At 39.3% G+C, this 27,429-nt stretch overlaps 1 long non-coding RNA gene across 4 annotated transcripts in view; it reads right to left on the minus strand.

Annotated features, from left to right (window-relative positions):
- Nucleotides 1-27,429, minus strand: part of LOC136792884 (uncharacterized) — a 446,126-nt gene that overhangs the window by 260,595 nt on the left and 158,102 nt on the right. For all 4 annotated transcript variants that reach the window (XR_010837463.1, XR_010837461.1, XR_010837464.1 and 1 more), the window contains exon 3: nt 5,165-5,231. This is a non-coding gene — a long non-coding RNA (uncharacterized lncRNA). The remainder of the gene's footprint in view (nt 1-5,164; nt 5,232-27,429) is intronic.

A 27,429-nucleotide genomic window follows, 5' to 3' on the forward strand; every position in this document is an offset into this window, starting at 1 on the left:
TTGATAAATTTAAAGGGAGAAATTGAAGGTTTGAAAATAATAGCTGAAGAATTCAAAACCTCACTTTAAATAATGCATAGACCAACTAGACAAGAAAAAAAGGACAGGGAAATAGAAGACAACAAGACTATAAATCAATTTGATTTAACAGACAAATAGAGAACGCTCATTCCTTCTAAGAACAGCAAAATGCACATTCTTCTCTAATGCACATGAAAATATCCTCCAGGATATACCATATGTTAGGCCACAAAATAAGGCTCAATAAGTTTAAAAAGATTGAATCATAAATTTTCTGACCACAATGGAATGAAATTAAAGGTCAATAAAAAAAGAAAATCTGGAAAATTCATAAATGTGTTAAAATTAAACACACTCTTTTTTTTTTTTTTTTTTTTTTTTTTAGCTCAGCAGCCATGGCTCTCGGGCCCAGCTGCTCCGCGGCATGTGGGATCTTCCCGGTCCGGGGCACGAACCCGTGTCCGCTGCATCGGCAGGCGGATTCTCAACCACTGCGCCACCAGGGAAGCCCTAAACACACTCTTGAACAACCAATCAGTTGAAGAAATCTCCGGGAAAATTAGAGACTACTTTGCAATGAATGAAAACAAAAACACTGCACACCAAAATTTATGGCCTATAGTGAAAGCAGCGCTCAGACAGAAATTTATAACAATAAATGCCCATGCTAAAAAAACCAAACAACTCAATTATAAAATAGGCAGAGGACTTGAATACACGTTTTTCTAAAGAAGACATAGAGCTGGCCAACAAGCACATGAAAAGATGCTCAATATCACTAATCATCAGGAAAATGCAAATTAAAACCACCATGAGATATCACCTTACTCCTATCAGAATGGCTATTATCAAAAAGACAACAAACAACGAGTGCTGGCGAGGATGAGGAGAAAAGGGAATCCTTGTGCACTGTTGGTGGGAATGTAAATTGGTGTAGCCACTATGGAAAACCGTATAGAAACTCCTCAAACAATTAAAAATAGATCTACCATATGATCCAGTGATTCTGCTCATGGGTATTTACCCAAAGAAAGTGAAAACACTAATTTTAAAAGATATATGCACCCATTGTAGCATTATTTACAATAGACAAGATATGAAAGCAACCTAAGTGGCCATCGATAGGTGAATGGATAAAGTGGTATATGTATACAATGGAATGTTATTCAGCCATAAAAAAAGAATGAAATCTTGCCATTTGCGATAACATGGATGGACCTAGAGGGTATTTTGCTAAGTGAAATAAATCAGAAAGAATGGTAAATACTAGATGATTTCACTTACGTGTGGAATCTAAAAAATAAAACAAGTGAGAACAACAAGGAAAAAGCCCAGAAACAGAGTCATAGGTACAAGAACAAATAGGTGGTTGCCAGAAGGGAGGAGGGAGGGGAGATGAGAGAAATAGGTGAGGGAGATGAAGAGGTACGAACGTTCAGTAACAAAATAATTGATTCACAGGTATGAAATGTACAGTGTGGGGAACAGTGTCAATAACTATGTAACCTCTTTGTATGGTGACAGATAACAAGTCGACTTATCATGGTGATCATTTTGAAATGTATAGAAATAGCAAAGCACTATGCTGTGTACCAAGAATGAATATAGTGCTGTAGGTCAACTATACTTCAAAAATAAACAAACACACAAACAAACCCATGGAAAAAGAGATCATATTTGTGGTCACCAGAGACGGGATGGGAAGAGTGTGGATTGGATAAAGGCAGTCAAAAGGTACAAAGCTTCGGTTATAAGATAAATAAGTACTAGGGATGTGATGTACTATCTGCTAAAGATAATTAACACTGCTGTACATTAGATATGAAACCTAAGAGTTCTTATCACAAGGAAAATATTTTCTTTTCTATTTAATGCTGTATGTACATGAGATGATGGATGTTCACTAAACTTACTGTGGCAATCATTCCATGATGTATGCAAGTCAAAACATTATGCTGTACATCTTAAACTTATACAGTGCTATATGTCAATTATATCTCAATAAGTCTGGAAGAAAAAAAGAAATGTTCATTAAATAACACATATAAATTTCTTCTCTGTTTTTCTGTGTGATGGTTTTGTCATTACAGACTATAAAACTGAATTACTGCCGATTTTTTTTCCTTTTTAGACATTGTCTCAGATTGTACTAGTGACTTTTTTTCCTCCATGTTTTAATCTTTTATACATTCACTGCTCTAATTTTTTTTAATATATTCCCCCTTTCCTCCTTTTCCCTTTTCCTTTTTTCCATCAAATGATATAATTTCACTAAATGTTTGATATTTTTTAAAGCCTAAATTTGATTTAAGATTTTTTTTTCAGCTAATAGTAATCCTTTACTTTCACACAATGCTTTAGCATTAACAAAAGGTTATCATAATTGTACCATTTAGGACTCAAAACAAACTTGTGAAATAGATAGAAAAGACATTTGACTTCAGTAACAGCTCAGGAGCCAAGATGTAGTTTATAGTATCAGAGGAAGGCACAAACCCAGACCATCAGTCATATAAAGAGAAATACAGCTGCCAGTCACATGCTTTGTAAACTCTACCAAATAGAAACAGTTACGGGACGAGCAATACAATTATTAATAATTTTATTTTTTTTTAAATTCACCTCAGTGAAAAGTATTCAAACATAAAGTGTTGGAAACTCTGCACTGAAAACTCAAGATAAAACTTTGCTTGAAGACTGGAAAATCAAAACGTCAAAGAGAACATATATAGCAAACAATAAAGGGAATGCTAACACACAAACTATATCATCCGAGGTAACTGAGGATTTGTCCCAAGATGAAGGAACTGCAGATCAATAGAAATTCCACGAGATTCAACAAAGCAGTACGTTTTCACAAAGGATGACTTTATAAAAACCTTACAAAATGATGCAAAGGATCTAAAAGTCAGAAACTAGATAAAAGCACTAGAAAAAAAGAAAGAAGCTCAAATACTCTGAACTAACACCTCAATTTATGCCCTTCAAAACAACCCTTAACAATTGGGAAGTGTCAGTACTGAGGGCTTAACAGCATTTGACAGATGCTTCTCAACTAAGTCATAGTCTGATTGTGGCCAGCAATTGCAATTAGGAAGGGAGAGAGGGAGGAAAGGAAGAAGAAGGGTGGAGAGCCAGTGAAAGAACGAAAAACATGGAAAGAAGGGAGGAAGGGAGGGAGGGAGGGAAGGAAAGGACCTAACCTATGGCCCAAAGAGAACAGCTTAACGATTAGGAAATCAAATGGCACCACACCACCTCTCGCTGAAAAGGAATGAGGTAAAAGCAGATCGCAAAGACAAGGATTTATGTGAGGAAAAGACAGGGGGATCAGTAAAAGGCTTTCCTAATGACACCAAAACTAGAAATCATTCTTGGCAAGAGCATGTCTAAATAAGTCCATTTTCGTCTCACGGTATCCTGTTGAGACCACTTAAAGAGTACATCACAATAAATGCCCTCCATAGCTGAGACAGCCCTTAGCCTTGTAGGAGTCAATCACTGGTACTCCTTGGAACCCCCATAATCAATGTAATTCCAGGCTGTGTGTCCTTACAGTGGCCATTAATATACCACTGGCATGTTGAGATAGTTAGGATCTGTTTGCTACAGGAACCACTGTCTAAGAGCTAGTACACTTATGTTCAATTCAAGTAAACCTTGGTGACATAGGAAAAGGATCCAATAACATTCAGCCAAAATTCTAAAGCAAGTTCTACAAGCAATCTACCATTTATGGAAGAATCAAGTACTTGACAAATCAAAGTATTCTCCCTTTAAGTAAAGGTAAATAAATAATGTGTTGTGACCAGGACTCCACATATCAAAGGAAATGTGAACTAAAGGAATTAGTAAAAAATATAATGTCACTTTTGGCTTCAATTTTCCAGCTTTCTCTGGTCATAAAAGTGTCTTAGGACAATAATTATGCTGTTATTTCAGTAAAAATACAGCTCTCTAAGGAAGTTTGCAAACTTTTTAAAGAGAAGTTGCTCTGTTTGGAAGTAGAGCATTGATCAAAATTGTAACATGAAGTAAAATTTTAACTTTTTCAGAATCGGGATTAAAATAAACTCAGTTTCATTAATATGAGGATATTAAAAAGTTAGATTTTTACCTAGGTGATGTTTGAAGTGTAATTTTATCCTCAGATTCTCAAGGGTTATCTGAGTAGCATTTCTATTTCTCTGAGAACCATTCACATTTCTACCTAAAAATCTTTCTCTCATATAAATTTCATGAATTTATTATGTTGATCCAAACAAAGCTTTCACTCTACCCTTCAATAGCCAGTACTTCTCTTAATGATTACAGATACTAAGAACTGAGTTTTGCTTTGGTCATTGTTTTTGTTTTCCATTTACAAATGTGGTGCGGCTCCAATTTCATGATAGATTCTAAACATGGAGTTTAAATTACAGTTCTCAACTCTGGTGCACACCAGAATCACCTGGGAGCTTTAAAACATATACCCAGGTGCCATACCAAAGATTCAGTTAATTATAACCAGTCTCCAGAAAAATCTGAACATCAATAGTTCTTGAACTTCTTCAAATGAGTTTAGGTTGCGTCTAGGATTGAGAAACACTGGTTAAGGAAACCGAAAGCAACAAGTTCCTCTTTTCCTACAATGATAATGACCATAATAGGAATATTTCAGTCTGGAAAAATTAGAACTCAGGGCACTATATTGTTTAAGTCTTAAAAAGCATAAGATGAGAAAGGAGCATGCCATTGTAAAAAGACAGTTATTCATATATTATTCTAAAATTTTCCATATGTGGAATAACTCTCAGTAGATTCAGAATTAATTGGTATAGACCTAGTATGGAGAGACGGAACACAGCCAGCTCTGAACAAAATTGTGAAATGGACAAAATGGGCCTTCCGTGCGCGCTCTTCCCTTTCTTCTCTCTCCATCCCATTCCCTCTGAATTTTCAGTACTAGGCTGAGCCCATAAGGCTTCTCTAGGAAGCTAAGTTCACGGGAAAACAATTCCAAAAGATAATACAAATGACTCCTTCTTTGGAGTCAGTTTTTTATTGTTTAACACACACCTGATAACATGATGACAATAGCCATGCAAACAAATAGAAGTCTGATGAACAAAAATACATTACTAGATGAAATAGTTGTGCTTACCTTTAAATGTGGACATATATCTTTCCCGCCATACTACATCCATACGTTTCCTGGATGATTTTCTTGGCTACAAAAGGAAAAAAACATCTCTTTAGTTTTTAAACAAGGCAATAAAATGTGTTTGAAATTTGGCTGTGCCCCTTTATGACCCTGGGAAAGAAACTTTGCTAAGCTTTGACTGTAGAATGATGAAATAATAAAATATAAATATTGGACAGAATAAGGCATCCAATACAGATGAAAAATGTCAGTAAGTATTAAGTGTTATTATGATAAAACTATTTGAAGTTTCACCATTTTCTTAAGAAAACATTCTTTCATCTCAAGATTATTTATATGCCTTGTTTTTTCAAAGCACTTTAACTGCTATAATTTCATATTATACTTGGAGAAGACAGTCACTGGAGACACGATAGCAATTTTTAAAAATCATATTAGACATGTGGGTGAAGTTTTAGGGTATTGCTTATCGAAGAATCTCATCAGAACCACTTGGAAACTCTTTAAGATACAAATTCCTGTGCCACCCACAGATCAATCCAACGTGAATCTCATGGGGACCTTAAGCTGCTGATGCAATTCTTCTGCACAGTAAGGTTTGAGAATGGATTCTTTAGGAAGACGCTTCACAATGTACAGAAGACTGTTTACACTCAGAACTGTTCGTAGACAAAGGAGTTATCTTGCAAGGGTTTCCTGTCTCTGGAGAGCAGAATGGCCATTTGGTGCAAAAGCTAGGGAACATCTTTAAACATAGGAAGGTAACCAACCCGTCCACGGAAGCTAGGGTTAAGTTCCCTCCCGATCCAGAAATTCAATTCCCAACAAATTTTTATAAAGCACCAATCATGAAACAGAAACTTCCATAAACATGTCACAGAATTCATTTAACCAGCCTGCAAGACAGTTTTTATCTAAGGAAAATAAATTCACAGAAGTTACATTTTGTCCAAGAAGGGATCCAAATCTCAGCCTCTCATTCCAAATAGAGGATACTTTTCAGCACTCTAACGACTCTGGACATAAAAACACTTCCTCTCTTGACTTTCCTGTTTCTCCTTAATAATCCCATCCACTCAGTCTCAAGGCCACGTGTTGTTATCCGGCATGTCTCAGTGAAATGATTACATCATTGCTGTGTATTCCTCAGCCCCGTTTGTAATCAATATCCTATTGATTTCACTTCCCAACTGTCCTCCCGTATTTCCTTCTCTTCTGTCTTCCCAATCCCATGACTCCAGACCAAGTTCTATTATTGTACGAGCATCTTCCCCAGCCAATCCATTTTATTCATAGCCACTATATTAACTTTCATCATGAAAAATCTAGAGTATGTCACTTCCTTGATTAAATATATGAAATACTCTCCCTTCCTACAAAAAAAAAAAAAAAAGTCTGACATTTTTAACGAAATGAGTGTTCAAAGATTTTTATATGAGAGCTTCCATCTGTGTGGGGAGCTTTGTTTCACACTATTCCTTTTCACCTACCATGATTTCCAACCAAACGGAACAATAGTTCTCTTGTGAACACAGCTCTGATTTTCTGGCCTCTGTCTGATTCCTCAGGCTGGTGGCCACCTGTCTGGTTACACCTCCCAGGCAAATGGGAGTTAGGATTCTGGTGTCCCAGGTCTTTAGAAGAAGAAGCAGGGCAGGATGGGGGAATTAGGCAATATAATGCAAGGTGCGATGTTTTGAGAAGAAAGGTCACCAAAATTTAGATGGAATATTGTCAGTCTGAATGGGTTACGCAGAAATAGAAAATTCTCGTACTGACAAATGGGACAGTAACCTAAGCTAGAAGAGAATAACTAAGTGACGGAGCGAGGGAAAAACATGGAGAAATCCCCCAACTCAAATCCTAGGACTTTTCACAGACTCCTTTGATCTCCAGCTGGGTGGGAAGAAAGATGTTAACATTGCTATTGTTCTCCTTCAGCCTGAACTTCTTTAATCCTGCCCATTTCTTAAGAGTGATCTCATACCTATTAGTCTTAACTTTTAGCACAGATTACCATCAGGGAGACTTCTCAATAGCTCCCATAAAAATGATCATTCCTTCCTCTGAGTTCCCAGAGCCTGCTGTTCTTATTTTTGTGACACATTTGATGCCTCCTATTTTATCATAAGCTTTTTGAGGACAGGAATCATTTCACTGTCATTGTTGACTCTGCCCCACCAGCGTCTGGCTGGTAATTATCCAAGAACCTTTCCCTGTTTGTGTGTGTTCTGTCTCCTCCTTCTGTCTCAGCATCCCCATTCACAAAGGAAGAAAACTAGGTCAAGGAATGCTAACTGCTATGGCCCGGGAAATAACCACCGTGGAATTTGACTCGCCTGATCATTCTGCACTAAAGGACTCTCTTTTACTCAATCTCTTATAAAGCTGTAATATTTCACCAAAAATGGAGCAATTTGGGGGCTTCCCTGGTGGCGCAGTGGTTGAGAATCCGCCTGCCGATGCAGGGGACGCGGGTTCGTGCCCCGGTCCGGGAGGATCCCACGTGCCGCGGAGCGGCTGGGCCCGTGAGCCGTGGCCGCTGAGCCTGTGCGTCCGGAGCCTGTGCGCCGCAACAGGAGAGGCCACAACAGTGAGAGGTCCGTGTACCACAAAAACCAAAAAAAAAAAAAAAAAAAAAAGGAGCAATTTTGGAGTAACTTTTCCAAGGAATTAGGATAGTCAATCGACCTGAGTATATGAGGAATTTATAGGAACCGTAAGAAATATGAAAGAAATACTTCTCGTGAAACCCAACAGCCACAATAACATAAACTTTATAAAAATTTTAAAACATGCGTAAAACATTTTCAGCCCTACGTCTTGCCAGCTAGTCTGCATCTAAAACCAAATGCTGAAAACCTGCTTTGCCTTTTGCTTCCTCATTTTTGCCTCATGGTTTCTAAAACCCCGTGACAAAGCTAGTGGTCTCTCTCTCTCCAGGAGCAAAAGCAAACATAATTCTCTTCTCCTTATTGTTCTCTTGGTTTAGTCATCCATCAGCTACAGATTTGCTCTTCTTTCCTTCTCACCTACAGAACATTTTGTCATGAAGCAGTCCCACCATCCAACAAAGCCATTTGTATTGGTTGGTTCTGCTTACCTAAGGAGTGAATCATCGGTTGGTTTCTGAGGTTCACAGTCAGCAGTGCCTCTGTATTATCTGTGGTAGATGAAGTGATGGGCTAGAGGCAGACTGAGTGAACCAAGAAGGCAGAGAGAACTGCTCTAACCTTGCTGTGATTATAAAAGCATTGCTACTAAGGAAAGATGCAGGTCAACATGAAGAATAACAGTGCTAATATTTTGGAAGTGGATTTAATGTGGTCTAGGTCAGCTTTCCTAAGGCATACATTTGTTAATATGTTTTTTAAAAATAAGGATTCCATTGTGAGATAATTTTAGCATGCTATAGCATGCTGCACATGTTAGAAAAATTGCAATGCACATTTTTTACATATTAAAAGCTTTCAGTGATTAACATTGCTTAATGCGTGATTCCTCAAATATAATCGACTGTAGAACTCCCTTTCTGATAAATGTCTGATGTATATGCTCCAAGGAACACACCTTGGAAAGTGCTAATCTAATTTGTTCATATGTTTACATTATTGCATCAGGTAGATCATATACAGACTCTTATATCCAAACTGTTCCCATATGTCCTTGTGATGGCTAAATGACATCTCAAACTAAATGTGGTCCAAACAAACTCCCTCCACTCCCAAACCTGCCTTTCTCAGTCTTTTCTATATGAGTTGTTGGCGAACCAGTATGATTAGTTGCTAAGTCTAAACATCTTGGAGTTATCTTTGATTTGTTGTTTTTCCTTGTACCCTACATCCCGTCCATTAGCAAATCTTATCATTGGCACATTCAAAATATATCAGCCTCTTACCATCTACAATTGCTACTACTCTTATTTCTATGCTATCATCATTGCTCACCTGGATTATCCCAATAGCCTTTGAATAAATCTTTTTGTTTTCATTGATTCCCTTCAAGTCTACTTTTAACACAGCAGCAGACCAATCCTGTAAGAATGTAAGTTAAAGGGCGTCCCTCCTGCTCAAAACCTTCCAACAACTTCCATCTCAGTGAAAGTAGATTGGGCTTAAAGATGGCGGAAGAGTAAGACGCGGAGATCTCCTTCCTCCTCACAGAGACATCAGAAATACATCTACACGTGGAACTTCTCCTATAGAACACCCACCGAACGCTGGCAGAAGACCTCAGACCTCCAAAAAGGCAAGAAACTCCCCACATATCTGGGTAGGGCGAAAGAAAAAAGAATAAACAGGGACAAAAGAATAGGGACGGGACCTACGCCAGTGGGAGGGAGCCGTGAAGGAGGAAAGACTCCCACACACTAGAGGCCCCTTCGCGGGCGGAGACTGCGGGTGGCGGAGGGGGAAGCTCCGGAGCCGCGGAGGAGAGCGCAGCCACAGGGTGCGGAGGGCAAAGCAGAGAGATTCCCGCAGAGGATCGGTGTCGACCGGCACTCACCAGTCCGAGAGGCTTGTTTGCTCGCCTGCCGGGGCGGGCGGGGCCGGGAGCTGAGGCTCGGGCTTCAGTCGGATCCCAGGGAAAGGTCTGGAATTGGCAGAGTGAAGACAGCTTGAAGGGGGCTAGTGTGCCACGGCTGGCCGGGAGGGAGTTCGGGAGAAGTCTGGAGCTGCCGAAGAGGCAAGAGACCTTTTCCTCCCTCTTTGCTGCCTGGGCGCGAGGAGAGGGGATTAAGTGCGCCGCTTGAAGGAGCCCCAGGGGCGGGCACGGAGCTGCCGAAGAGACAAGAGACTTTTTCTTGCCTCTTTGCTTCCTCGGGTGTGAGGTGAGGGGATTAAGAGCACCGCGTAGAGGAGCTCCAGAAACGGGCGCGAGCCGCGTCTGTCGGCACGGACAGTAGAGACGGGTGTCGGACGCTAAGGTTGCTGCTGCCACCACCAAGAGGCCTGTGTGCGAGCGCAGGTCACTCTCCACACCGGCCCTCCCGGGAGCCCGTGCGGCCCGCCACTCCCGGGGTCCCGGGATCCAGGGACAGCTTCCCTGGGAGAACGCACGGCGCGCCTCGGGCCGGTGCAGCGTCACGTCGGCCTCTGACGTCGCGGACTCGCCCCGCCCCCGTGCCACTCCCTCCCCCCAGCCTGAGTGAGCTGGAGCCCCCGAATCAACTGCTCCTTTAACATCGTCCTGTCTGAGTGAAGGGCAGTCGCACTCGGACAACCTACACGCAGAGGCGGGACCAAGTCCAAAGCTGAACCCCAGGAGCTGTGCGAACAGAGAGGAGAGGGGGCGGTCTCTCCCAGCAGCCTCAGAAGCGGCGGATTAAAGCTCCACAATCAACTTTAAGTGCCCTGCAGCTGTTGACAACCTGAATAGACAACGAATCATCCCAAGTTGAGGAGGTGGACTTTGGGAGCAAGATATACTATTATTTCCCCCTTTTTTTTCTTTTTGTGAGTGTGTATGTGTGTGCTGCTGTGTGAGATTTTGTCTGTATAGCTTTGCTTTCACCATTTGTCCTAGGGTTAGACCGACCCATTTTTCTGTTTTTTTTGTTTGTTTGTTTTTGTTTTTTTGTTTGTTTGTTTTTAAAGGAAATTTTTCTTCTTAATAATTATTTTTTATTTTAATAACTATACTTTATACTACTCTGTCTTCTCCCTTTCTTTCTTCCTTTCTTCCTTCCTTTCTTCCCTCCTTCCCTCCTTTCTCCCTTCCTTCCCCCTTCTTTCCTCCCTTCCTCTCTTCCTTCCTCCCTTTCTTCCTCTGCACCTTCCTTCCTTCCTTTCTTGCTTCCTTCCTTCATTTCTTCCTTCCTTTCTTCCTTCCTTCCCTCCCTCCCTCCTTCCTTCCTTTTCTTTCCTTTCTATTTATTCTACCTTTTATTTTGAGCCGCGTGGATTAAAGGTTCTTGGCGCCCCAGCCAGGCACCAGGGCGGTGTCCCTGAGGTGGGAGAACCAACCTCAAGACACTAGTCCACAAGAGACCTCCGAGCTCCACGTAATATCAGACGGCGAAAATCTCCCAGAGATCTCCATCTCAACACCAAGACCCAGCTTCAATCAAGGACCAGCAAAGAACAGTGCTGGACACCCTATCCCCAACAAAGAGCAAGACAGGTCTACAGCCCCATCCATTAGCAGAGAGGCTGCCTAAAATCATAACAAGGTAACCAACATCCCCAAATACACCACCAGACGAGGACCTGCCCATCAGAAGGACAAGATCCAGCCTCATCCACCAGAACAGAGGCACTAGTCCCCCCAACCAGGGAATCTACTCAACCCACTGAACCAACCTTAGCCACTGGGGACAGCCACCAAAAACAACGGGAACTACGAACCTGCAGCGTGCAAAAAGGAGACCCCAAACACAGTAAGATAAGCGAAATGAGAAAACAGAAAAACACACAGCAGATGAAGGAGCAAGATAAAAACATACCAGACCTAACAGATGAAGAGGTAATAGCCAATCTACCTGAAAGAGAATTTAGAATAATGATGGTGAAGATGATGCAAAATCTTGGAAATAGAATAGACAATTTGCAAGAAACAGTTAACAGGGACCTAGAAGAAATAAAGAGGAAGCAAGAAACGATGAGCAACACAATAAATGAAATTAAAAATACTCTAGATGGGATCAATAGCAGAATAACTGAGGCAGAAGGACGGATAAGTGACCTGGAAGATAAAATAGTGGAAATAACTACTGCAGAGCAGAAGAAAGAAAAAACAATGAAAAGAACTGAGGACAGTCTCAGAGACCTCTGGGACAACATTAAACGCACCAACATTCGAATTATAGGGGTCCCAGAAGAAGAAGAGAAAAAGAAAGGGACTGAGAAAATATTTGAAGAGATTATAGTTGAAAACTTCCCTAATATAGGAAAGGAAATAATCAAATCAAGTCCAGGAAGCACAGAGAGTTCCATACAGGATAAACCCAAAGAGAAACACGCCAAGACACATAATAATCAGTGAAAGTAACAGTCACAGACCTTACAATGGCTTCCAATGCCTTCAAGATCTCTGCCACCCTCTCCCAGCCCTGTCCTCTGACCTGATGATTTACCATCCCCTGCCCATGTGCTTCAATTATCCTGACTTCCTCATAATTCTTCTACCCCACAGGCTGCCCTATCCCAGAACCTCACATCTTCTCTGTCTAGAACACCTGTCACCCACATACCATTTTGGTCAACCCCCTCACATTTTAAAAACCTTTATTCAAACATCATATTATAAGTGAAGCCTTCTTTGGCCACCTTCTTTAATATTGCAACCTGCCCCAGGGCACCCTTCCCATGTCCTTGCTGCTTTTTTTCTTCACAGCATTTACCATCTGCTAACACACTGCATCACTGGCTTACTTAGTGTGTTTATTGGTTCTCTCCCTCCTTAAAAGGTAAGCTTCAAGAGGGCAGAATTTGTGCCTGTTTCGTTCAGTGTCTTGTGTGTAGCGAATACTCATTCCATGTTTGTTGAAAGTTTATTTACTTAAGTTTTAATAAAATGGGTATTCCTACAAATTTAAAACATGTTTGACAGTGAGATTCATGTTATATTGTCTAGAATAGACATTAACAGGCAAGAAAGTATTATAATTTATTTTATTAATTAACAATGTAGAGCAAACAGGACTGGATTAGGGATAAACTTATCCTGGTTTGGGGGCTCAGTTCTGCCAGTAAAACTTTGTGGCTTTTGAACTTCTGTCTCCTCTTTTGAAATGTAAGAGTGATAAAACTGAGTTTCTCAGGGTAGATGTGGGAATAAAATGAGACAATGAATTCACTTATATTTTCATTCAAGTGTAACAGGCATCGTTCAAGGCATTAACGTGAAAGCATTTTGTAAATGCAGAAAAAAGCTCAGGGTAAATATAAGGACACGTTGTTTTCAATAACAAAAAATTTTGTTGAATGATTTTGAACAGCAATGCATTTAAAAACTGATCATAAGTTCCATACACATCGTCAGTCCAAACTGTAAAAGTTGGAATCAAAACATTTATTAGTGAAATCTTATGTAGTTTTTGAAAATACTCTGGAAACCAGAAAAATTAAAACTACAAAAACAAGCGATTTGGAAATGTTTTACCCACCAAAATAAAGTTTTAATAAATAGGCAACTTCTAAAAAATTAAACCTCAAGCTAACCTTAAAAACCAACACACGTTACTACTGCACAACACAACAATAAAATAAGCTCATGGAGTTCTTGAACCGAAAAATCTGAATTTCCATAGATCTACCTTATTAAAAAAGCGTCGGATCCCTGCCCTAAATCATGTAGCTACGGGAAGGTTCCCATGGGATGCGCATCTGGCTCATTATCTTCAGACCGCATACTGAATCAGAAAGACTTCTGATGGTGACAAAATAAGACCATCTTTAGCCCTTCCCCCGCTTTTGTCTTATTTGGGTCAAACAAGACGGATATCAGAAGTACACAATCTTCAGTTTTGTCTGAAAATCAACACAAGTGAATACATTTTGCTTCACTGGCTTCCATCATTGTTATGACAGGAAATAACTTTAATGAGATTTGAAACAACGCTTTAAGGGACTATATTAAAATGAGGTGGCTGATTCTTTTTCATTTACAATAACATTTTATACATTAGGGATATGTCTGTCTATACCACTCTTTAATTTATTATTTACATGGAAAAATGGAAAATGTTAAGGTCTTTAACCAGAATATTAAGGTCCAAAATTGAATGTAAAAAAAGGAAGAAAAAAGCCCTGTGTGATATTCACACTTGAATTCAAATTAAAATTTTCAACAATTTTAAAATTTATATAGTATGGAGACATTGGATGCACTCTTTGAGGTATCACATTACATGAGGTCATTAATTAAATAAAAATCATTTGTGAAAGTTGCCACGTAATTCATTAAACAAAGTGTGAAAATGATATACAGGAAAAATTAATATCCTCAAATACCTTTTTTAAAAGGCAAATTAGCAGCTAACAAAATATTCACAAAGGAGCCACCCTATAAACCAGACAAAGAGGGTTTGAAATGTTTTATTACGTAGCTGGAGAAATGATACCATTTTATAAAAGGAGGATAAATTTTTAAAAATCTGTACGCGCGGGCCCAGCCGCTCTGCGGCATGTGGGATCTTCCCGGACCAGGGCACGAACCCGTGTCCCCTGCATCAGCAGGCGGACTCCCAACCACTGCGCCACCAGGGAAGCCCAAGTCCCCATTTATACTTTAAATACTAAGAAGTCTTTAAACAGGGCAATGATAATTTATCACCTTCCTTAGACTTCAGGTATTTGATGCGATCTAGTGTGTTGCCACATTACCTTGTCGGTGCTCAGTAAAAAGCAATGGAACTGAGTTGAATTTTATGGCTTCTTGGAAAATAGCATTTGACTGTAGACCATGAAGTGCTATTGTTTAACAGGACAGATTTCCTGTTCTTCCCTCCATTTTGGTGACTGTGTTGAGAAAAAAATAAGTAAATATATAATGTAAATACCTAACAGTAGTTTGGACAATACGGGCATCCTTCTAACTGCCCAGCAGAAGCAATGAGCTCCTCAGCTTATGTGATAAAGTGAATGGAATAAATTCGGGAGCATCTTCGCTGAAACTATTGAAAAGACAATAAAATTAGGCACTGATTTTTCTGAAAGTTCATTAACTCTACTGACTAAACCAAGAGCAGAATTCAACTATCACCTGATTGGAGAATAAACGTGTGTGTGTGTGTGTGTGTGTGTGTGTGTGTGTGTGTGTGTGTGTCTGAATAAATAAAGCAATCCAAAGACAGCAAACTCATGTAAACTCATGTGATATCATTCTTCCAGATCTTCTTGTACGTGGGCTTCAGCTTTTCAGAAGCTCTAACATGGGTGAAGATGTGGAAGCAGAGACACACCGATTGTAAAAGAATGAGAAGTATAATCTCATATAAAACTACACTGTCTTTTAAAGTCTTTTGTGTCCCACAAAGAAGCAATTTTTCATGTTTGTGTTTCAAGAAGAACTGGAGTGTGAACGGCTTAAAGCCAACTCTACTCATTGAAAAACAAAGAGTATCGTAACTTTGACATTGTGAGATCCTAAGTAATTGAAACAATTGTGCCTTCCCTTTAACTTTGACTTTTCTTTCACCTTCCCTAGAGTCTGATAGCATTCCTGGATACCGAGAGGGAAAATGCTGATTCCTCTAGCATAGGCTGATATATTTTCTGTATACCAAGGGCTTAGTTCAGGTGAAACCTAAGACTACGGGACAACATTTAAAAGGAACTAATTCCACCCATCCCGCCATCCATATATATAAACACTTGTCTCCCCAGACACTGCAGGAGCAATGCAGTCTGTTCATAGATTTTTCTTGTGAATGAGAAAAGTAGACTTTGCTGAGTAAGAAAAATGAATGAATTCCTAAAGTTACAGATTAAAGCAGGTGTAAAAAGGCCTCTGCTCCCTTGTGGTAAGTACCACCAGTTGACAGGAAGCTTCTCATTCTGCAGCATTCCAAATCATTCGGTCTCTGCCAGAAAACAACAGCTGCTACAACCCAACTGTACCCTTCAGTGTCTGATGCGCACCCATATACAGCTAATTTCCATTCACTTTACAAACTGCGTGTTTCCAAGAGATAAATATTGGAAAGAGTGGGTTAGCAGACATTTGGTAAACGTAAAGTTAGATGCTTCAATATATCAAATGGTGCTTTGTCAGATATCCATAGAGTAATGAACTATGTCTGATATATGTGCATGTATATATACACATGCATATATATCAGATCTTATTCTAGAAATGGTTTACGGTAACTAAATGAGCACTGAATTTCTCTTTTTACTTTCATAGTCTAATTCACCTGCAGACCTTTCTGGGGGAAAGTTCCTGTGAATTCACAGAAGTAGAAAATACGACTATTTGCTTATCTGTCTCCTCTCTCAACTAAGGAAAATAGCAAGTGTTTCTGCCATCAAATCTCTATCTTGATTAATAAGGAAGGTTCTTGTTTGTTTTTAATATCCTAAGTCCCTAGACCAAGTCCGCATCCTTTTCAGCAACTGACGCCTCGTTTTCTCGGCCAAACAATTCTAAATTCAAATTTTTCCTTGCTAAGGCCATAAACATTCCTCGCTTAGCCCAGATTCGGTCAGTTTTCTTTCACGTGCGCCGCAGTGAAATGTTAGCCCTGCCATCACCCTGCCAACCTACTAATCACGTCCCTTCCACCGTCCAATGTCTTGTGCAAGACCTCGGCCACACCGAGGGGCTGGTTATCTCCACCAAAGCTGTGCTGGCGAGGCTCAAGCTGGTTGCTGAGATTCAAGACTCTGGCAGCTACATGATATCATATTGGCTCGTTGAAGTTGACCATTGTTGGGAGCATTTCTCCCGTGGAAATCAACAAATGCTATAAATCAGAACTTTTATTTTTCTTTTCAGACAGCCAGGTGCACCAGAACACTGCTGACAACTCTTCCTCCCAAACTATGACAGTATCACGTTAAACTGCCATGAACTTAATCAAATTACCTGGATCCAAAGACCCATTTTACTACATGACATTGACTAAGTTACTGAACTTTCCCCAAATTAGTTTTATCTTAATGGGGTAATATTGGTTCCTATCTCACAGGGGTCTTCTGTGGATTAAATGAGATGATCTTTATAAATATATAAAGGTACACAGTACTTCGTAAATGTTCATTGCTATTATCAATGTTTAGTATTATTTCTTATTTTTTTAAATTTTTAGTAGGATCAACTTTTGCACCCACTCCCATCTACTGCTTGTAGGGAAATTCTCACTGCTGTCATCCAATAATAGAAAAATGTATGCAATCTAATGATACAAAAATCTGGCAGCATAGAATCAATTAATAAATGGCAATGAAATAATCCCTTTTAGGAAGCAAAAGATTACTCATGCATGGTGATGTCTCTTCCATAGCAGTAGAGGGCCCTGAATGCTGGATGCTGTGTATCTTTTCTCCATATATTTCTATTCTCGCAGCAGGAGAAAAAAATTCTCACAGAATCCTGCTCTACACAGAAGAAAGTGTTCAGCATGCACTCATTCATTTGTTCATTTAAATGTTAAGCATTTATTATGTTGGGCAACAGGCTCACGATCTTGGGGAAGTAAAAGAAGAACAACTAAAATTACCTGAACATTCACAGGCACAACTGTATTTTACAACGTCTGTAAGGTGGTTACCATTACCATTCTCATATTGCAAATAAGAAAACTGAGGCACAGAGAAGTCAAGAACTTGCGAAATCCATAGAACTATGGAAACTGTCCACGGTTTCTGGAAACTGTTTAGAAACTGTCACCAGCCTTATCCCTACCTTTTGAGAGAAGAGAAAGTAAATACAGAATGACTTCTTTCAAAATATACCCGGGACAGAGGAATGCAATCTATACCACATGCAATATACACTACAGTGCCATTTCAACGACTCCTACTAAAATTCTGAAGAGCTAGAAGTGGAAAGGTCATGATTACATGCTGGTTGACTCACCCGTGTTCATCCTTTCAACAGTTGTGTATGTGTTGGGGGGTGGAAGGTGGCAAATTATGTGCCAGTCAACTGGTCATATGATTGGGGATGGGGAAACTTCAATGAACCAAACAAATTGAATTCCTGCCCTAGTAGGGCTTATGGATTGAGCATCAAATACCTATACAAGCGAACAACAAAATGTTATTGAGAGAAGTCTTCAGAGCTTTGTGACTTCAAGTGTGGTCCAAGGATGGTTGAAATCAACGTGTACTTTGTGTTCCAGTCACAAAAATGAATGAAACGTATTCATTTTGTAAAAGAGGCCAGGAATACAACAGGATTAGAAACACTGAAAACCAGCAAAGCATGTGATAATTGGGCAGAGGCATTTTTTTAGCAAAAAGATAGAAACACCAATGTTCAGGAAGACATGTATTTAGAAGTTATCGGAAGAGCTGTCTAGGAAGAGGGAACATTGACACCAGACTGCATCTGACCACAAATGGGCAATTTACCTCTGGTTTATCAGAAAAAAAATGTAGCAATCTAACAGTCTAAATGCCCATTTAGACAAAGTCCTAGAGATAGTCACCATGTTCTCCCAAATCTATCCCCTCTATCCCACCCTGTGGATCAAGCAAGTGTCTGTGTTAATCAAACTACCTGAACCAGGCAAAGGCAGGATAAAAGCAAATTCACTTGGGAGCATACAAGCCTTCCTTCAAGGCTTGTAAGTGGGCATCATAAAAGTATAACAGAACAGGGATTATCCATCTCTCGAATTTACCTACGTGGAAGGGGCATTCAAAGTTTGGATCCAGCTCCAGGGTATTTCAGCTCTCTCACTGAAACAGAGCATGGCCCTGTGGTCTATGCCCCCCATGTCCTCTGCCTGCCTTTTGTCTGTGGAAAAACTTAGCCAAAGAATAAGATCAATCAGATAAGTAAGAAAATGCACAAGCAAAGAAAAGCAGTCAACAGGACAAAATAATAACAGTTTAGTCATTAAGCAAAGTCAAGGACCTTAGTTGCTCCTCAAGGGCTACAGATAATATTCTGAGCCATGTCTTGTGAGCTGTCTTACAGGTACTGAAACCCCCATCAGGTGGGAGAAGTTAACTACACGATGAGCAGACTGTAGCCATGACATGAGCTGCTACAGTTCCGAGACCTGGCCTCAAGGAAATGGGAACAAACCGATCCTGGAAATGAAGATTAACTATACGTAAAACAATCAAGATGACGCTGGTCAGACCACCGCAGGACCAATTTCAAGATGACCGTCAGAGCTGCCTGTGCTGTTTCTGCATGGAGCCTGCTCCCTTCATCTGTGAAAGCTCTTGCCCACTGGTTATCAGTGGGGGGAGTTGGCCTTTGGACAGGAGTCCACCCTCCCACCCCCGGCCACCACCCAATTGCCAGCATCCAAAATAAAGCAAACTTTCCTTTCCATCAACCTCGTCTCTTTAGTGGCTTTTGAGCATGGAGCAGCCGAACCCCACTTTTGGTTACATCATGACTATAGGCTGAAATCAAGTCGATCCTGAAGTTCTTTTAGTCTCGGGATTTTTAGCACATTACCAAACAGAAAATGCTAAATACATAAATGAACAAGAAAATGAATGAAAACATGGACCACATAGTTCTGATATGAGTTAAATTCTTGAAAGTCTTTTCCAAGGTCCATTCCAAGGGTCTATTTAAAATGGGCATCCGTCTTGCTCTCCTCCTCAGCTTCATCTACTCTTTCTTACCTTGTCTTTTCTCTGATAAAAGGCTGCAGTGTGTTTAGTTTGTGAGGCTTGTCTTCAGTTTGATCTACAAAGATTAATACCAGAAACTTCCCAAACTAGTGAATTACGAGGAGATTAGTGGACTAATTTAAATGACTTGGTTCATCTTCATTGCTCCCAGATTTTTCCCTTTTATTCTTCCGTGGAATTCTATCACCTAGAGATGTGCGTATTTAGTTGTATTTGTGTCCCTTATTGTGTCCCCATGAGGGCGGGGATCACGTCTGTCTCCATGTCTGTCCTGTCTGCAATATCTAGCACATTATACAGTATAGTCCATACTCAACAAGTATTTGCAAGAAAAAGGTATCAATTTCTACCCCACCTACTCATAATCTCAACAGAGTGCCTTTGGATACTTCTTATTCCTAAAAAAAAACTGTGTGTGTGTTGCAGGGGGAATATGTCAATGTTAAGTGGACAGTAGAATAGAACAGAGCTCCAGCTAGCATACAACTCTTCAAAATGGCCATTGAGATTCTATATACTATTCTGGAACCCTGTAGTGTGGGACAAAGGATGGAAGTCTCTAGAACAGTGCTATCCATAAAACTTTCTATAATGATGGAAATATTCTATACCTGCACTGGTCAATAGGGTAGACACCAAGGACAGCTGGATATTATGTCTAACTAGTCACCTGACAAGACTAGTTCAGTTAAGGAATTTATTTTGTTTCCATTCATTTAAATTAGGATGAACATTGCCACGTATGACTAGTGACTACCATATTGGACAACAAAGCTCTAGGTTCAAACTTGGCACTAGGCCACATGCTGGCATTTGATGCCAAAGCACAGTCTACAATCGTCTCAACCAAATACTTCAGAACAGGACTACGGGACAATCATCATTTTCACAAAATTTTTTTTGCTCTCCTGTGTCTGGAGGATAGAATACTACCTACTGAATAATCGTTCTCATTGACTCCAAGCTTCTAATTAATATAAACAATAACCTTCAAGCTAAATAATTTACACCTCTTTAAAATTTCTTAAAGGCCAGCACAGTCTTATCTGGTTGTCATGTCAGTGATGGGGCTCAGAACATGCTTTCCTAAGACAATGACACCTTGGCATACTGATTAAGTTGAAGGAATTGAAGAAGGACTTTCTGGGGACTTCCCTGGTGGTGCAGCGGTTAAGAATCCACCTGCCAATGCGGGGGACACGGGTTTGATCCCTGGTCTGGGAAGATCCCACATACCACGGAGCAAGTAAGCCCACGAACCACAACTACTGAGCCCGTGTGCTGCAACTACTGAAGCCCGTGATCCCAGAGCCCGTGCTCCACCACAAGAGAAGCCACCACAATGAGAAGCCCGTGCACCGCAATGAAGAGTAGCCCCCGCTCGCCGCAGCTAGAGAAACCCTGCCCACAGCAACGAAGACCCAGGGCAGACAAAAATTAAAAATAAAAATAAAAGAAAGAAGGACTCTCTGAATTCCCCCTTCTCCCTTGAAGCAGGTGTTAAGACCCTCATGCGAGAGGTGCTTCCTTGTACCTGGAAGAAAGGAGAATCCTTATCTCCGAAGGCAGAGAGATGTTGAGAGGAATCAGAACGAACTGACTTCATTCATCCCCCCCCCCCCCCGGTTTACTACCCATAGCTTGTGCCCTTTTGTCCTATCGTGTTTTTCCATAACTTCTTACTCTTTATCAAACCTAGTACAACACACTCAGCTTAACTATTTCTTTGAATCTTGACTTCCTGATGAAGGCTCGCATGTCATTGAAAACTTGTGTTAAATAAATTTGTATGCTTTTCTCTTATTAATCTGCCTTTGTCAGTTTAATTTTCAGGCACAGCCAGGGACCCTAAAAGGGTGGAGGAAAACTTTTTCCTTCCTACACCAGCCTTCCAGGAGGCCTGGGAGAGGAAGGGTGTTGCTGCCTATGACAATGGTATGGCTAAGATAGCCAGGGTTGCCGAGCAAAGTGTCAATCCAGTATCCTGCCAATCCCAGTGTACGAATGAGCAGGAACTGTTGAGAGGAAGTGAGAAAGAGCCTTAGGGCTTCCAGTGAGCCTGACCGGAAAGGGAAGGCGGATTCCACAGCCCGTGTGCAGCCATGCTTTTCTAAGACTTTTCACTCCTCCTGCGGAAATACTCAGGCTTAACCGTTTCTCTGAGTCTTCATCTCCTGATGAAGGCGCCCGTGTCATGTAAAACTGACATGAAATAAATTTGTCTGTTTTCCTCCTGTTAATCTGTCTTCATCAGTTTAATGTTCAGTCCCAGCCAGGGACCCTAAAAGAGTTGAGGGAAATTTTTCCCTCCCCTCCACCAGCCTTCCAGGAGGGCTGGGGGAAGGGTATGGGTGTTTGTGTGTGAAGTAATCACTTTAATTTCAAACTGCATTGCTCCCTCACTGTTTCCTGCTCTTTAGCAGGGGGTCTCTAACCTGTTCAGAGGTAACAATACTTTAAACCAAAGAGGTATTTCCGAGTCTCTCCTAAAAATGGCAGAGCCAGAGCTCTCCCGCAGGGCTGGGCGCCCCTGGCCTCCCATTATTCATGGGCGGGCTGCTCAGAACCACTTTCACCATCTGTCTCCAGCTGTGTTGGTATAACAGAAAGTCAAACGTGCTCCAACAAGCTGCAAACCCGCATTGATTGTAAAAACCACGATTTCTATTTCATTTGGCTAGTAAACAATCTCACATTATTAGGATGGTTAATTATAAATAACAGTCTAGACTCTTAATTGAAATCTACATTTATTCAGAGCCTTTTCATGAGACTAGAATTAAGAAACAAAAAAGCATTAGCAATGAATAGAAATGGACCACACTATTCAAGTAGAAAAACCTCAAAATCTAAGCATTATAAAGCGTCTCTTACCAGTAACCTTACTTTCCATTTTAGCAGAAATTCTCCTCTCCTGTTCTTAAACGGCATCAATGTTAAGTATTCCATCATTCCTGAACTGAAGCGAGGGTTGCCAGTGTTACTTGGACACTAAAGTGTACCTACAGAAATAACTGATGGAGTATACAGGTGTTTTAAAGCGAAAGAGGAAATTCACAAAAATCCATTCTTTCCTTAAAAAATATTCATGATTGCTTATTGTACACAATTAACTGAGCTAAATGCTATATGGCAGTGATTTGGGAAAGTTTGATTGCAGGAAACAAGAAGGAACATATTTTATAATGTGACACAGTATACACTTACAAATGTATTTATATGATTTAAAATTTTATGAAACAATATTTAATCTTCATATGTGTGATACCGCCTGATATTTTCTGTCCTCTTCTAATCAATCATTTCTTATTATAATTTGTTTAATAAAAATGATGATAAAACCACTAAATTAATTTCAAAACCCACTAATGAGTTGAAATCTGCAGTTTGAAAATCATATTGAAGAAATAGCAAGATAAATAATACTCCACTTCCTGTCCTTAAGGAGCTTAGGATCAAATAGCAAAAATAAACCCAAAATATTTTTAAAGAGAAATAATAACAATCAGAAGAAGAAGAGAAAAGGAAACAGCCTCCGAGTTTAATTAAGGAGGGATTATATTAAGAGAATATTACAGGCAACATGAAAGTTGAAAAAAAAGAGATCACACTCCGTCAAGAGGATGGTTTAATGGAGAAGCTGATGTTTATGATGGAACTTGAAAGCAGGTAGGATTCTGAAAGGCAGATATACAGAAGAGTAGAAATGGTATTCCAGATGGAGTTCACAGCATGGGCCAAGGCACACAGATGAATAGGGAAAGGAGGGGCAAATTTCGGAAACAGTGAGTCATCTACTTTGGCTGGAGAATAATGTTTAGTCTGAAGTAATAGAAAAGAACACTGGAAAGATATAAGGGGCATTGGGGGTCAGAGTAAGTATTATTTTAAAACCAGACAATGAGGAAGAATTTAAAACTGTCCCTCCATCCAAGCATCCAACAAGAAATGTATTAAGCTGTAACAGGCAAGACCCTCTACGAGGTACAGGAGAAAATGAGTAAGAAACAACTGCTATTCCTTTACTGTTTATATTTTTGCAAATGTATAAAACTATTAAGCAATTAGCAATAACACAAGAAGAAGCCATTTAAGAAAATTAAGCTGGCAGCCTCTTGGCGAAGAATTTTGATCTGTAAGAGACTGAAAGCAGGAAAGTCAATTATGAAATGAGAAAGACTAATTGTCTAATAAGTTCAAAGGTGAAATGGATCTGTTTCTGTAGGTTTGCATGTTTTAACTCTGCCGGTCAAACTTCTTTTGTGTTCTTCTTTCACTGAGAAATTTGTATGAGTTTGGTGGCTAACCATCTTCAAGGCCAGTTCAGCATTCCTTGGCTGCACAGAACCATCTGTGCGTTCTCTATCACTCACTTTTTTAGGCGCTATGATACATTTATGTATATCCGTTTTGTCCACCAGGTTTTATTTTAGTATCTTTAGAGCATCATTTTTGCCAGTCATAAATGCAATCTCAGCTGGAGATGACATACTCTCCCTCTTGTCTGCTATTTGCCTTGTTTCACTTTTTCTGTCATGGTGGATTTTATTAACACAAAAGGAAGGGTATTACATTGTTATTAAACAGATTTTTATTCGCTCATTTCACCATTACATCCGGCCAACCCGTGCCTTGTATTTCTAAGTGCTATAGATGTTACAGTAACTCACGTTCCTCTAGCACTAGGGAAAAGGTAACCTTATTTTTTCGCTGCATGATTTATGTTTGGATGATTATCATCTCCTTTTCTCTTTTTTTCAAATCGATTGTATGATTTTTCTCTTTTATTTTAAAACAAATACTTTCATCCCTTTTTACTTAAGGTAGTTGGAATCGGTCATAAAAGGGGCCACTTGGTATCAGAACACCCTCACATATTTGCCTAATAATCCCTTTTAAGTAATCTGGCCCGTGGTTAATGGCTTTTTTTTTAAGCCAGTCATACACTTTAGAATCAAAATTAGCATCTAAATGAGGATGTTTTAAAACGCATGCCTAGGGGTTGCCGATTTCACCTTTTTTATAGTTTGCCATGTTAAATTATGTAAAATAGAAAGGGTATTTTAGTATTTAATGAGCTAATGCAAAACCTATTGAGACTGCCTCCCATACCCCCTTTTCCCTTATACAGCCTACCAAATGCTTTTTAAGGTATGAGAAAGGCCATGAATTTTAAAGCTTGTGTCAGAATGCAGAGAACCCTTTAGTTCTCAGTAACTACCACCCCTCTTCAAAAGCAAGGTATTACTAGGAAAACGCTAAGTGCTGGGGATCTGGTCAAACATTGTTATCTGATGTTGTACACACAAAAAATTAATCCATTTAGTATTTGATTTTTCGAGAAAATTTTATTCTGGTTTACATAGTGTCACAATTCAGTTAGCCAAAAAAAATTTTATGAGGTAAATCAAGAAATGATGACACAACCAGAAGAAAAATGAAATATCCGTTCAAAAATATCCAAAGAACATTAAAAAAATTATGGTCAGAGAAGTATGTTATGAAGAGAAGTATAAAGAAGGCAGGGGTTGTAATTAGAGACCAGCGTATTTTAGTTGGACATCAAGAACATTTCCAGAAAATTAGATCTATCATCTGGTAGTTTGGTCTTACAAGAGAAAGAGGAGCTCCATTGTTTAAGTCATTTAGAAATAGATGACACCACATGATAAGGACTGTGGCATAGAAGAGGGAAGAAGGGAATGATTAGATAAACTGATACATTGCTTCTTTCTGTCATTCCAAAGATCCTGTTTCATAGTGTAGAAAAATCAAGATAGAAGAGATTCTATGTGAGATTTGATAAAGATGACGATGATGATGACGATTTCTGCTTAAATAATAAAGCAATCTTTAGTGGAAAGATCCTAGGGAAAGAAATATGTGTATAGCAAAACCAGAAGAGATTTGATAGTGATGAAGGCTTAAGCCATTAACAGCAGTCTGGAATTTCAAAGCACTGGGATCTAGGGTGATTATTTTACTCCGTTTCTCCTCTGTTTCTCTTCATTTCCTGGGCTGTTTTTGTCTCCCCTCATCCACTCCCTCACTCCCTACACAATCTCTCCGCTCATATCTTTGAACCAAATTCTTGTTCACTTTACGAGATCAACTCCACTTTTCATTTAATTGTTTTTTTGCTGGACGAAAGCTAACGTGACACCGTCTTCATAGAAAATCACATTTTGCCTCCTCTTCTGAATATTTTTTATTTAAAATATTTTTCTTTTTATGGTATTTTCAGTGGATGATTAAATCAGACTCATTTTTTGTAGTGGACAAAATATGCAGCTGTATCTAGGTTTAGAAATTAAGATTTTTTCCATACTTCCTGTATCACTAATCACTTCTTAGAAATGGCTACTAACAATATTTTGGTACATATTTTATGTTCATGCAAACATTCCCATGTACACATGAGTGTGAGTATACTATTTTTACACAGCAGCAATTAATCTCTGCTAATGGGTATTTATATTGGTTCCAATATCATACTATTATTACACATGGCATTTGGACTATCATCTTTGAATTTAAATATATGCTGAGACAAATATAAAATATTTATTGGGTTACTATCTCTAAGTTTGATTTTGTTTCCCCAAAAGCATGAACTAATGGCTCAAGCGTATATGAAACTTGCTGTTTCACATTCATATTTCACCAAGAGAGAATAAGTATTATCAATCTTCTAATCTTTAACCATCTAATATTTAAAATTATTATCATCTTATTTGTGTTTTTCGATTATGTATAGCATGCTTTTTTGTGTGTTTATTCCTTTTCTTTGGACAGCCTTATTTAGACCTTTTGCCCATTTCATTGTTAGTTTCTCATCAGTGGGTGAGAGTTCCTTGTATATTATGCATACTAGTTTTTTGTGAGGCAAACAATTTTTAGAATGTTGTTTGCTTTTGAAGTTTTGTTTATTTTTATTGAGTCAAATGTATTAATCCTCTTTGCATTATGGTTTTTTATATATATATATACATAAGGACATTTAATATATATATATAATATATACATATAATATATATATTATATATATTATATATATAATATAATATATATTATATATATAATATAATATATAATATTATATATATAATATATAATATATACATATAATATATACATATACATATATATATATACATTTAATTGGAGTATAGTTGCTTTACAATGTTGTGTCAGTTTCTGCTGTACAACGAAGTGAATAAGCTCTACGTATGCAGATATCCCCTCCCTCTTGGACCTCAGCTCAGTGCTCTGTGTTGACCTAGATGGGTGGGAGGGTAAGGGGTGTGGGAGTGAGGTGCATTATGGTTTTTATTTTTCCTGTCATGCACACGAAAGTTTTCCTCGACATAGTGTTTTCATTTTCAATAGAATCACTTAGTCCTGGTTGCGACCGCTGTACTGCCTCTTCTATAGGACTAGGAAGGTACACAGTTGTGTTTCCATCTCTAGATTGTGAGTTCCAGGGGGGCAGGGATTATGTCATGTTTGTTTTTATATTCTAGTTAGTCGAGAAGACAAAATATCATGACGTATAAATAGTAGCTGGTAAATGAATAAGGAAATGAACATAAATAAATATAAATAAATGAATTAGTGAATGAATGAAATTAGGTTTAAAGTGTCACCTCAGCATGATCACCGTGAAATGAACACATAACCTTGCTATGGAACTAATCAAATTCACTTATAAAATCATAAAGGTTTTTTTTTTTTTGTGGTACGCGGACCTCTCACTGTTGTGGCCTTTCCCGTTGCGGAGCACAGGCTTCGGACGCACAGGCTCAGCGGCCACGGCTCACGGGCCCACGTGGGATCCTCCCGGACCCGGGCACGAACCCGTGTCCCCTGCATCGGCAGGCGGACTCTCAACCACTGCGCCACCAGGGAAGCCCATAAAATCATAAAGTTTTAATTCCTCAAATTCACCATTATTTAATAATCATTTTCTACAGTGCAGTTTAAAATTTTTCCATTAAT

Source organism: Kogia breviceps, chromosome 17 (assembly GCF_026419965.1).
Source record: "Kogia breviceps isolate mKogBre1 chromosome 17, mKogBre1 haplotype 1, whole genome shotgun sequence".
NCBI classification, from domain to species: domain Eukaryota; kingdom Metazoa; phylum Chordata; class Mammalia; order Artiodactyla; family Physeteridae; genus Kogia; species Kogia breviceps.